Below are 14,024 nucleotides of genomic sequence, written 5' to 3' on the forward strand. Positions count from 1 at the left end.
GGCATGGAATAATTAGAGAGTAGTTGTGGGAGTTTAGACTTCAATCTGAAATATGTAATGAGTTGGGAAAATGAGTGAAAGGAAAGAATTTTGGGGTATTAGACACGTCTCTGCAGATAGAAGTTAAGCTAAAAATGTACTGCTCACTTTGTTTCTGTTTCTTAAAGGCAGGACAAGGCACGTCAGTAACTATGCCACATTCATTCATTCAGCAGTTACTTATCGAGTATCTGCTGTTACGGCAGATATTATTCAGAGCATTAGGGTTACAGAGGTGAAGGAGACGAGCAAAGTGCCTGCCTTCACGGAACTTACTTTCAAAGGAGGAAAAAGACGTTAAAGGAATAAATCAAAGACCATTTCAGCTAGTGCTAAGGGCTATGAAAACATGGATGATGGAATGGGGTAGTGTCAAGAGGCAAGAAGTGAGATACTTAGGAAAGAGACAGGAATGATGAGAAGTTGCAGATCTGGGGGCAAGAACTCGGAGGTAAAACTAGATTTTATATTTTTATCCTATTATCGATTGGGAAGCTATTTATGGATTTCAAGTGGAAGAGTAACATACCCTGAATTTCCTTTCACAGTGATTCCTCTGTCTCTTTTGAATAATGTGTTGGAAGGGGATTAGGCTGGATGTGAGGAGGCCAGTTAAGAGTCTTGTCCAGAGAAAGGAGGTTGGTGGTTTGGACTGGAGTTGGGGAAGGTGGAGATGGGGAGAAGGGAATAGACTGAAAATATATTTTGGGAGCTGAGTTGACAGGACCTGCCAATAGACCAGCGGTGTGGGATGGTAGGAGAGATTAAGGTTGGGGCTTCTTATGCTTAAAAAGCCTATAGGCATCCACGTTGAGGTATACATAGCCAGCCGGAGGAATCGTCAAAGAAAGATTTAAATTTGGGAATGTCAGTATATTCATAGTAATACTAAGAGAATGGGGTCAATCAGCAAGGAAGAGAGAAGAGGGCCCTGGACAAACCTTGGAGAAATCCTGTTTACTCAGTGGGTAGAGGAAGAGGAAATCGTTTAAAAAAATTGAAAGGGGACAGCCAGGGAGGAAAGGGGAGAAGCAGGAAAATATCTGATTGCTGAATCTAAGAGGAGAGGTTTCAGAAAGGTAGTTATTCATTATGTCAAATTCTACTGGACGATTAAGAAGCTGAGAGCTGAAAAGGCACATCATGTGGGCAAGACGGAAGTCATCGTGCCCTAAGCAAGAGTGGTTTCGGTGGGATTTGGGGGTGGGAGGAGATGGGAGGGATTAAAGAGTGGACAGAAAGTGGGAAAGCAGATGGAGACAGTGAGTGCACAGAGTTCTCCTAAGAAGCTGTGAAGGGGCTGGAGAGAGTAGGAGGGGAATGTGAGTTAAGTGAACCTTAGACATTTCTGAGATGACACCTAAGTGGGCAGAGGACTGGCTTGCATATAGGAATTACTCTGGGGCCTAACGGGTAGAAATGGCTTGGGGTCAAGGTCTCTGTCCCCTTTTTGGTTTAAGGCATCACTCTTTCTCCCTCCTTTGTCTCCTGAAAGGGGATGCTGTTTGAGCACCTGCACTTTTCAGTAACATGAGCCAGTAAATTTGCTAACTTTTCTCGTGGCCTAAGGTACTTGCTATAGAATCTTCTAATTGTCTATATGATACATATGTGTATATTTATATGAGGCGTGTCTATATGAGCCGATAGATCCTATGGGATGAAGTTTCAAAGAACTAAAATAATTTTTAAAGTATGTTTTATAGGTCAGTATAATAGCCATCCAGACTAAAGGAAGGGCGGAAAATGAAGATGTATTATATTTTATTATAGCATTCTTAGGTGGCATATATAGCATTTATCCTATCATTTCGATGTAAGTTAATAGATACTTAGAACTGGAAACGAAGTCAGAGGTCACCCGGTTCAAGTCCTTCATTGAGAAGAGGATACGATACCTAAAATGAGTGAATGACCTGTGGAAGGAAAGAACTTAGGACCTGGCTTGTAACTTAGAAACCAGATTTTGGGGTCACATAGACATGAGTTCAGATCCTGGCACTACCACTCAGAAGCCCTGAGACTATGAAAGTTATTTAACTATTCTGTGTATTTGAATATTTAAACTGAAATAATAATAACATTGATCTTACAGTTACTGTGAGGCATAGATGAGATTGCAGATTAATTAGCAAGTCATCTGGAACCTAGAAACCCCTTGATAAGTGTTAGCTCTGTAGAGTCCCAAGACCTTGAGTGAATTAATAGTCAAAACACTGAAAAAATGAAGATCTTACCTAGAAAGTTCAAATTTTCCTCCCATCTTCTTCTTGTTAGTTTTTGGGTGAACCAATAATTTGACTTTACAATTGAAATTATTATCCAGGTAATTGTAGGTTCACATGATGTTATAAGAAACAATACACAGAGAACCAGGTGTAGTTCACCCAGTTTCTCTCTGTGGTAACATTTTGAAAAACCACAGTAGCACTCAAAGTTTGATGTTATGAATAGAAAACAAATTTTATCGACGCTAATGTCCATTAAAATATCAGAAGTTATTTAGTACACCTTCCTTCAATTGAAAATAAAAATTATAAAGCTTCCAAATTTTATCTAGACTTCGGAACCAAGAAGTTCCAAGTTGTACTTCTGTACTCAAACAGAAGTATAGAAAGCATGCATTCTGATTCTCTTCTTTTAAATTATTATTAATTTTACATAATTTGGAGCTAAGGCAATATCCCAATTTGAGTACCTGATGGAAGCATTAAACTAATGGGTCTAGTGCAGCAGACTCTTGACTTTACTCCGATCTGGTGACCTTGGCCAAGGCCCTTAACTTCTATATTCTAGAGCTAATTGTAAACTAGGACAGAAGTACCCGTCTCTGCCTAATACATGGGAATATTCTGGATGAAGTAGATACTGTGTGTATCTATTCTGTGCGTATCTCCCTGGCTTCCTTTCTTGATACTCTCTTTTTGCTTTCTTTGCTTGACTATTAGAATTTTCTCTGTTCCTCGAGTATACCATGTTCTATCTCATTTTTGTACATTTTCTCATGCTCCCCTACCTGGACTGTACCCTCATGCCGTTCCTGCCCTGCCTCCCTACCTATACACACATACTTATATTCCATACTTCCCTCTCTCCGTCTCCAACTCCTACTTATTTCCCAGATCACACCTTTAGCAGAGTCCATAGGGGAAGCTCTCCGTGACCCCCAGGCTTGATTAGGTCCCCACATTATATGTTCCCTTAGCATCCTGTGCCTCCACTTCATGGCATTTACCCCACGGCCTTGCTGTGCTTTGTCTAGTATCTGTTTTGACCAGTTCCTAAAGTGAAGGCAGGAAGAGTATTGTCTTTATCACCATTTTATCATACCTATCACAGTGCCTGGGGGTGCTCAGGAAACCCCCATGGAATGAATGAATGAATACATTTAAGAAACATACGCGTAACTTTTTAGAAGGAAACACTCTGCAGGTCAGGTGGAATTGTGGGTGGTATTTCTATTTAGTATGTGACTCATGTAGATTTAAGACCGGGAAGTGTTTAAAAATATCTTTGTGGGATGGTTTTGTTTCCCGTATTTTTTTCCCTTTTGTTTTTATGTCAGATTTGCTGTGTAATTATGTCTTGTAAAATACCTCAAAGTGTGACCAAGCTGAGTTTTAAAAAGGAAGATGCCCAAAATAGAACTGAGTATTTACTTTGATGCATTTAAAGAGCTGTGAATGTGAAGCTCTTGCCACTCCTCAGGAAAGCATGATGTCGTCCTGGTACCGGAGCGAGTTGCTGCTTCTCATTTTGCCTCAGATGATGAAAAAACCCACCATTTTTCCACTGTTTTTTCCAGGCCAGTTGGGGTTGTATGTGCTACATGCGTCTGAATGCCCAGTGTGAGGCTGTAACTCTTAACCATGTGTCTGAGATAAAATAATGTTCACGTGTGCTCTCTGCTTTGACGTCTTATGCTGACTTAAAACAAAAATCAAAGTAAGAAGGAATTTTTGTATTTATATCAGCTGAACTCTTACTTGTTTTTTCCCCTTGTAGGATGCGACTTGTAAATACTCCCCTTTGAGGGACTGGCCTTGATTTATCCCATTGCTTCTGTTTTCTATTTTCTCTTTCTGGGGTGTTGAGAACAGCCCAGGGAAGCCAGCTTTCTGCTTCCTCAACACTTCCTTTGGGTGGGGAGGAGCCCGGGAGACCTACTCTCTTTGTCTCTTTCTCAGTCACCAGCAGGGTGTTTTTGTTTTTTGTTTGTTTGTTTGTTTTTTTGCAGTATGCGGGCCTCTCACTGTTGTGGCCTCTCCCGTTGCGGAGCACAGGCTCCGGACGTGCAGGCTCAGTGGCCATGGCTCACGGGCCCAGCCGCTCCGCGGCATGTGGGATTTTCCCAGACCGGGGCACGAACCCGCGTCCCCTGCATCAGCAGGCGGACTCCCAACCATTGCGCCACCAGGGAAGCCCACCAGCAGGGTATTTTGAATCATTGTGTCAGGAGATCTAGATACCAGTGGTTCCCATACTTGGATTGCCATCAGAATCACCAGGCAAACTTGGAAAAACAAAAAACAAAAAACAAAAAAATTCCGGGGCCCCATGCTCCAAAATTCTCATTCAGTATGTCTGGAGTGGGACCTGAAAATCAAGCTCTGTTGGTGATACTGAGACACAACCACATTTGGAAACTACTGTTTGGAAATCCCAAATACTCACTTCTCATTATTTGTCCTGCACATAGTGGGTCCTAAATAAATAGTTGTGGACTTGAAGGAGTTGTCTGTTTACTTCTCTGTCTTCCCTACAGTACTGTGAGCTCCTTAAAATAAGACCTGTGTCTTTTCCACCTTGTAGCCCCCGTGCACTAGTTGGCACATGGAGCATGCTCAACTAGTAATAGTTAAATGAATGGTTATATGAATTAACTGATAATGAAAATAAAAGAATCCTGTCCTTTGGGTAGAAGGATATGGTGCTAGTTGCCATTGTTCTGAGTTGGAGAACATTTGCCTATTACAGTAGACACATATTTTAGAATAAACAAAGAACTTGGGTTAGCAGTAATTGTTATCGTGAATATTAGATAGGGCAACAGAGAAACATACAGAGAAACATACATGTCCTGTATGTATTGGGTTGGCCAAAAGGTTCGTTTGGGTTTCCCGAACGAACCTTTTGGCCAACCAAATATTTTTTTTTCAAGTTTTTAATTTTTATATGGATAATACAGTCACCTGTTATAAATTCTAAAGGTATACAGGGAAAAGTCTCCTTCCTGCTCCTGTCCCCCAGCAACCAATTTCTCCAACCCAGAGGCAGTGTTTCAATTTTATGCCTTTTAAAAGACAAATGGTGGGCTTCCCTGGTGGTGCAGTGGTTGAGAGTCCGCCTGCCGATGCAGGGGACACGGGTTCATGCCCCGGTCTGGGAAGATCCCACATGCCGCGGAGGGGCTGGGCCCATGAACCACGGCTGCTGAGCCTGCGCGTCCGGAGCCTGTGCTCCGCAACAGGAGAGGCCACAACGGTGAGAGGCCCGTGTACTGCAAAAAAAAAAAAAAAAAAAAGACAAATGGTAACATGCTACAGCTGTTCTCCTTGCTTTACTCTTGTGACTTGGTAATGAATGAGTACACAGGAGCTTCTTATCTCTTACAGCTTCAAAGTATTCCACTGTACAAGTGTTTCCCAGTTCATTTTATTAGTCCCTTATTGGTGGATATTTAGGTTACTGTTTCAAACGCTATATCTATGAATTACTTTTCTTGTACATGTCATTTTACATGTGTATGCCTATAAGTAGGGAAATTTCTAGCGTTTTACTTGCCAGATCATTGGACACATGCCTTATAATATTGCCAAGTTGCCAAAGATGGGGATTATAGCAGTTGTCCTTTAATTGTCATCACAAAGCTCTGGTGGTATCTCAAATATCCAGGACCTGTGGGCTCTGGCCATCAAGCACCTGGTCTTTTAAGTTCTGCAGTACGTCCTTAATATGCACAGTTGGTTGAGATGAGTTGAAGGTATTTGCAGGCAGCTGAAACTCTCAGAGCTACCTATGTGTTACCATTGAGGCTGAGTTTTTAGAATATTTGTGTTTATAGATTAAACTCATTTATTTAGGAATATTTGATTAATTAATTAACTAGTTAAAAATAAACCCAAAATATTTTCTCATGGGAGTTTCGGTAGTATTTCTGCCATTGATCCTTGGAGAGGGGACTTTTGTGTATATGATTAAAGGAAGGAATTTGGAAATGGTAGGAAGTAACAACAAGGTTGACAGCTGACTAAAACAATTAAAAAGTTGGCCTAGATGGACATGATTCTTCTTTGTACCCCTACTGCTCATGACCCCTAAAGCGAATCATTCTCTTTCTCTTTCCGTTTTGATATGAGATCATGATAATGGGCAGTACTTTCTGGTAAAGTTTCACGTAGTACTGGTGCCAGGTTCACCATCACTTTCTTGTGGTTTGTATTTCTGTTTTGGACTTATCGATTTTTTCCCTTAGGTAATTTTTCTGGCATTAGACAATGATGATGTCTGTTATTCCTTATATCTAAGTGATGGCCATACATTTTATATGAACTACCCATAGAATGATTAATGTTCATTGTAACTTGTAATTAAAACACTGACAGAACTTAGGATCACGAATGCTATATTTTAAAATATGGATTTTAATTTTCTTTTAAATAAGGTTCATTTGTTCTGGGTTTTCCTTTTTTCCCGATCATGGATGAAAGTTTAGGAAACACACACAAAATATATTTTTCAAGGAAGGAAAATGTCCCTAATTTTATGATATAAATGCAGAAATTACTGATATTTGGTATATTTCCTTTTACCTTTTTGATGATACAGTTATTTTCACACACTCAAACCTTATTCTGTGTAATCTATGTGGCATCTTGTATTTACCATACTATTATAATAAACACTTTCCCAGGTTGTTAAGAATTATTTTAATTCACTTTTATGGGATGTTAATATTCTATGTTATGTGTGCAGCATAATTTATTTAACCTTTCTATTGTGGGATATTTTTGTTTCCATTTTTCGGCTTTTATAAAATATACTGCAGTGAATAACAACATCATCTATGAATTTTAGTGTGAATATATGCTTACCTTGCATATATTGTCATTTTAAACGATGCAAAATTATAGCTTCCTCTTTAAATTTAAAATTTTATTATTAGTGAAGTAGAATATTTTGAAAGTTTTTTACCCATTTTCTCCCTTTTTGTTACATATCTATCCCTACCTTTTTATATTTCTGTATTTAGAGATTTACTTCTTTTCCTCATAAATTTTAAAGCCTTTTCTATATAAACTATATTTCTATGGTCACAGATTTTTCCAGACAATTCTAATTTGCTTGCCTCTTAATTTTCTTGAGCAAATAAGCAAGCTCAAGAAACTTTATGTAGATCAAATCTGTTGAACTTTTTCTTTGTGAATTCTTCCTTTGCGTTGAGTTTAGAAATCCTTTTCTCATCCATAATGCAGTTAGATATTTACCTATATTTTTCTCCTATATATTTCTATAATTTCACTAATTAAAATTTCTTAAAGGAGTAATTCTGTAATGCCTCAGGTGGTGGTCAATGCAAAGAAGCGAAGGAAATCTACCAAGGGGGATATTTGAAGTGAGGCTGTGAGGGAAGACTTCACTGATTCGGGACACATCTGAGCAGAGACCTGGCTCGGGGCGGTGGGGGGAGGGAAGTGAGCAAGTGAATGCACAAATGTATGTGTTCCAAGAAGAGGGAGCAGCAAGTACAAAGGGTCCTAACTGGGGGCGCTGCGCGAGCATACTGAAGGAATATCAAGAGGGCCAGTGTGGGTGGAGCAGAGTGAGTGGGAGAGAGCAGGGAATGAGGTCTGACAGAGAATGGGCTGGGGGCAGGGGGTACTCCACCTCTCAAACCGTTTTGTGTACTTGGGTTTTTACTCTTAATGACGTGGGAGCCATTGCAAGGGTTTAGATAGAGGAGTGATCTTACATAACTTACTTTTTCTTTCTTTCTTTATTATTATTTTTATTTATTTATTTATTTTGCGGTACGCGGGCCTCTCACTGCTGTGGCCTCTCCCGTTGCGGAGCACAGGCGCCGGGCGCGCAGGCTCAGCGGCCATGGCTCACGGGCCCAGCCGCTCTGCGGCATGTGGGATCTTCCCGGACCGGGGCACGAATCCGTGTCCCCTGCATCGGCAGGCGGACTCTCAACCACTGCACCACCAGGGAAGACCCATAACTTGCTTTTTAAATACAGTAATTGCTGTAGCTGTTTGATAAAGCATAGGTATCTAGAGGAACACATCCAGGCAGAGGGAAAAACCATAGCAGTTGCTCCCTAAGGAGAGAGCAGCCTGGCATGTGGGAGGAATGGCAATAAGGCTAGTGTGGACGAGAGGCAGGAAAGGGGGAGATGGAGATGAGGTCAGAAAATGTGGAAGGTGGGCGGCCGCAACTTTGGGGAAGCAGTATTCTTTTCATGCCTTTTAAAATGGTTAGTTTTTACTCCTTGAGTTAATTTTGTTAGTTTATCAGAAAACCGTCTATTTACACTTCACACTTCTTTCAGTATTCAACTGTGCTTACTTTTCTCCTAGAACTTTTCACAAAAATTTGTTTTCCTGTTTATAAACTTGCTAAAAATCTATTTGCAACATTAATGAAAAGAGTAATATACTTAAAACTTACAGTCATCCTTTCCTATTGATTTGTAGTATCAGTTAGGATGTATTCAGATGTCTGTGATGAACCCTACTGTAGAGGCTCAATCAAATGGGGCTTAATTTTTTCACACGGAAGGAAGTTGGGAGGTCGGCAGTTCAGGGCTAGTTCAGCGGCTCTAGGAAAGCATCAAGGATACAGACTTCTCCTACTGTCCTTAACGTGTATGTGGCTGTCATCATTCTGTTCACAAGACTGTCCTCCAGGCATCAAGTTCTGCATTCCAGACAGGAGGGAGGAGGAGAAGGGCAGAGGGCAGCTGAAACTATCCTTTTTACTTAGGAAACAAATCATTTCCCTAGAACCTTCAGTAGGAAGCTTTTGATTACTTCATAGCCGGAATTGAGTCACATGACTGCTCCTAGCTTCAGGGATGTCTGGAAAGCAAGAAGTTTGAACTGGGCATGTTGCTGCCTTGAACACAATCCATACTTTCTTAGTTAAGATGGCACTAACAAGAGTTTGCCACAGGGGACAGCCTATGGTAAAACATGTACAGATAAGTCTCAAAAGAAAAATGTACACGGTCTCCATGTATATGCAATATATATGTGAAAATTACAGAATCTGTAAGTTTCCAAAATGCCAGTTGAAACAACAAATAGTTATAGCTCTTGTGCATCAAGTTGGCAATTGAAATAAAAGTGATAATTCCCACAGTTAGCAAGCATAAGGTGAAATGGCATTCCTTTATTCTGCTGAAGGAAGTATAACTTGGTATAAGCTTTCTGGGAGCAGTTTAATAATATATGTGGTGTGCGTGAAGGTATCCTGTTGAGGGTTTGTTTTGCATTTCCCTGATGACGAATGGAGTTGAGCACCTTTTCATGGGTTTCATCTGAATTTCCCCCCCCTTCGGTGAGTTGCCTGTTCAAGTCTCTGTCCTATTTTTCTACTTAATTATTGTCCCTTTCTTAATATGAAGACGTTCTTTATATTTCCTGGGTACAAGCCATTTGTCTGGGGTATGTGCTGAAAACATCTTCTCCCAATCTGTAACTTGCCTTTTCAAAGCTCTCCTAGTAATGTCTTTATGTACAGAAATTCTTAGTTTCAATGTCTAATTTTCAGTCTTTTCCTTTGTTAGTATATTGTATGTCCTCTTTAAGAATTTTCTCTTTACTCCAAATGTATGCAAATATGTTCTAATGACCCAGAAAATTTGCCATATTCACCTTCATATTAGATCTAAATACACATTAAAAAGACTATCCTTTCTCAGTTACTTGGTATCATTACATTTTCCATAATTCAAATGCCTGTATATGCACTGGTTTCTTTCTGAGCTCTTGCCTCTGCTCCATTGGTCTATTTGTCAGTCACTGTACCAGTACCACTCTCTCTTAATTACTGTAGTTTTTAAATAACTTTCGATATCCAAGATTTGGTAAGTTTTTCCGCATTATTTTCCTCTCATAGTTTGGAACCTATGAATTCCTTTATTTACATTTACCTTAGAAATTACAGCATACGTCCCTTAACCTATTAGTCTAGTGATAATTGAGGCACACGAAAATGTTTTCTATGTATACTTAAAGTTTAAAGATAGTGTCTCTATCCCAAACAACACAAGGATCTTGTCTTTCTTTTTCAAGAGGGTCTTGTATTCTTAGCCTATAAATACATGCTAGGATAAGTTTGTCATATAAAGCCTGTTAGGATTTTGACTAAGATTGCTTTATATTTGGAGACCAATTTGGGGAGAATTGATATGTTAAGTATTTTGAGACTTTCTATACAGTATAGCTTGTCTTAAGGCTGCTTAATTTTCTTAATCATGTTTTCCAGTTTTTTATACAGGTATTATATAACATCAGGTTTAGCCTTAGATATTTGGTATTTTGATACTGACACAATAATATTCTCTTTAACTTTATTTGGTGTTAGAAGTATAATTAGCTTTTAAAGTATTGACTTTATATTTAGCAACATTGCTAAAGTTATGAATTCTAATTATTTGTCAATTCTCTTCAGTTTTCTACGAACATAATCATATCATCTGCAAATAATAAAAGTCTTGTTTCTTTCCTTTCAAACTTTGTGTCTTTTATTTTCTTGTCTTACTGTCCTGGCTAACTACATCAGTTTAGTGTTGAGATGATGATAGCGTGCACATGTGCCTTGTACCTTTGAGAAAGAAACAAAACTTTGAGTAATTCACTGTTAAGTATGATGTTTTTATATATTTATCATTAGATTAAGAATATTTTCTCCCTAATATGCTAAGGGATGAGCATATGACTTCTCTCCTCTATTATGTTGACTTTTAAAATGTTTTATTTTGAAAAATTTCAAACTTACAGGAAGGTTGCAAGAAAGTACAATGTAGGAGGTTAAAAAAGATCTTGCTGCGGTTTATGTCAGAGTGTTTTTCCTATGTTTTCCTCTAAGAGTTCTATAGTGTCTGGTCTTACATTTAGGTCTTTAATCCATTGGGAGTTTATTTTACTGTATGGTGTTAGGTAGTGTTCTTATTTCAGTCTTTTACATGTAGCTGTCCAGTTTTCCCAGCACCACTCATTGAAGAGGCTGTCTTTTCTCCATTGTATGTTCTTGCCTCCTTTGTCATAAATTAGGTGACCATATGTGTGTGGGTTTATCTCTGGGCTTTCTTTCCTGTACCATTGATCTATATTTCTGTTTTTGTGCCTATACCATACTCTCTTGATTACTGTAGCTTTGTAGTATAGTTTGAAGTCAGTGAGCCTGATTCCTCCAGCTCCATATTTCTTTCTCAAGATTGCTTTGGCTATTCGGGGTCTTTTGTATATATAAAAAAATTAATTAAAAAAAATAGAGTGACTAAAAGAGACTGTTAAAAAAAAAAGAATAGTGCAGTGTACTCCTTAATACTCTTCACTTAGATTCACTTATTGTTAACATTTTGTCACATTTACTTTATCACTCTCTATTCATATCTTTATTGCTATTGCTCCCGAACTACTTGAAAGCCAGCTGCAGATATCATGACTCTATAATCCTAAATATCTTCTAAGACCAAGGACATTTTCCTGTAAATCACTATACCGTTATCAAATTCAGGAAGTAAAATACTGATATCACTCTATTATCTAATATATAGTCCATAGTCAAATTAACCCAATTGTCCCAATAATGTCCTTTATAGCAATTTGTTTTTTCTATCCCTGATCCTGCATTGCATTTAGCTGTCTTATATCTTTAGTCTCCTTTAATCTGGAACCTGAACTTTTCTTTTTCTTCCATTTTACTATGTGCTTCCCATTTTTTTTTGCTCCCTTTCTTGCTTTCTTTTGGTTTGGATATTTTTTAAATTGTTTTTTCCTGTGTTAATAAAAGACTATAGTCTTTTACTTACCTTACCTTTTACTTACCTTACCTGAATTTTATTCAATTGTTATTTTGAATTTTCTCTCCCCAACTCTGTCTTTTCATTTGAGAACCTGAGTATACACCTATACACCAGGTTGAATATTCCAACCTTCATGCCTGTTAATGGATCTTTCATATTGTTCATTTCTGTTTCTTTAGTTCTTGGAGTATAAATTATTTTATTTTTAGCTACGTTATCTTCCACATGTTCCATAAATTTGTAGCTTTCCTTTGTGACCTTACCTTCTGCAGGAGTTTAGATTATTGTGGTTGTTACGTGTGCATTAGTGGGAGGGGGTTCCCTGTGTTCCCTTCTAATTCTCTTCTGGTTCCTTTCAGAACCAATTCATGTTTGCCCTCTAAGTGGCCTAGAGCATGAACTGACTTCTATTTTAATCTCTCAGCTCACGATCCTTACTCTGTACAAATGTGAGTTGGATTCTATACCCACCCGTGATCAAGCCTAGGGTTTGGATTTCTCACAGGTAACTTTTTTCCTTCCTCATGGCATTTTGCAGTCACCAAGATTCCTTGCCCCTTTCTTGGGTGAGTGGGCAGAGCTTACCTAGTACCCTTTTCATGGACTGGGTGACCTTCTGAGTTCCTGGGCTTTGTTTATGGGTATGTAATACCAGCTCTCACCTCAGGTGGTCCCGAGTCCATTCTTATCATCTCCTCATATGCTTTATTCCCAAGCTCCTAGGTTCTTATGTCTTAATCTGAAACCCATTTGGACCATGATTCCTGCTTCCTGATCAGGAGTTAAGTTCCTTCTTTGTTTCTGTAGATGGGCTGTTCCATTTCTTATAGCTTGGTTCTGGCCACTTTATTTGCTAAGTCTTGATTGTCATTTCTGTTATTAATGTCAGCTTGGTTCAGAACATCCTTTTCTCTTTATTTTTGATTATCTTCTATTTTCTGTTCTTAAGCTTTTATTATTATCATTGTTAGTATTATTTACTAAAACAACATTATGCTAACATTGGAGGAGTTTTTAGAAAAATTTCCCCATAATCTCATAATGGGGACAGAATGGTCTATCTCTAGTCCCTGGATATCCTTCAAATCTTTAATCATAGGGTTCTGTAGTTCCAACTGTCCCATATATTTAATTTTGCGTTTTACTTCTCTTCTGGTTTACCTTTTTTTTTCCATATTTCTAAGTAATCTTCATTTTTAATGGCACTACAGAAGTCTGTTGAATTGATGTACCCCATCATGCTTAGAGTTTCTTGTTTTGTTTTTCATTGTTTTAAAGAAATTTTTCCCAGAATATTTTTTGCATATGTAGCTTTTACATTATTTTCTAAGGCTAAAGTCTGAGAATGGAGAATGTTAAATTAAAAGCTCTTGTTTGGGCACTGCCAATTTGTCCTTTGAGTGGACTTTCCCATTTTACAGTGATGTGAGGAATACATTCGCATACCAACAGCAACAACAACGAAAAGCATTTATTTAACACCCACTGTGAGGGAAGCTCTATGCATTTTGAATGCCATAGTGATGAACAGGACCTACTTCAAGTTTCAAGGAACTTACAGTGAAGCCAAGGATATAAACGTGTTAACAACTTCTGTAATATTAGGGCAAAAGGAACAAGTATGGCAGTCAAAATCTAATCAAGGAAGAGATTTCACAGAAGAGCTTGCACCATGGATAGAGGAAGGAGTAGGATTTCCCTGGGCAAGGAGAGGCTGGACAGTGTTCCATGCTGAGGTAGCTTAATAGACCAAGAGCCAGAGGTATGAAGACGTCTACGGTGCATTTGGAGAACATTGAAATTGATGATGTGGCTGGAACAATGGGTGAGGGAAAGGAGCAGGTGGGAAATGAAATTGAAGGAAGGTTGCTAGGTTGTAGTTCTGGAGGGCTTGTTAAACGATCTTGGACATAATCAGCCAGAGTTTTCATTTCTGCTTTTAATGGCA

This window comes from Delphinus delphis, chromosome 11 (assembly GCF_949987515.2).
Source record: "Delphinus delphis chromosome 11, mDelDel1.2, whole genome shotgun sequence".
NCBI lineage: Eukaryota > Metazoa > Chordata > Mammalia > Artiodactyla > Delphinidae > Delphinus > Delphinus delphis.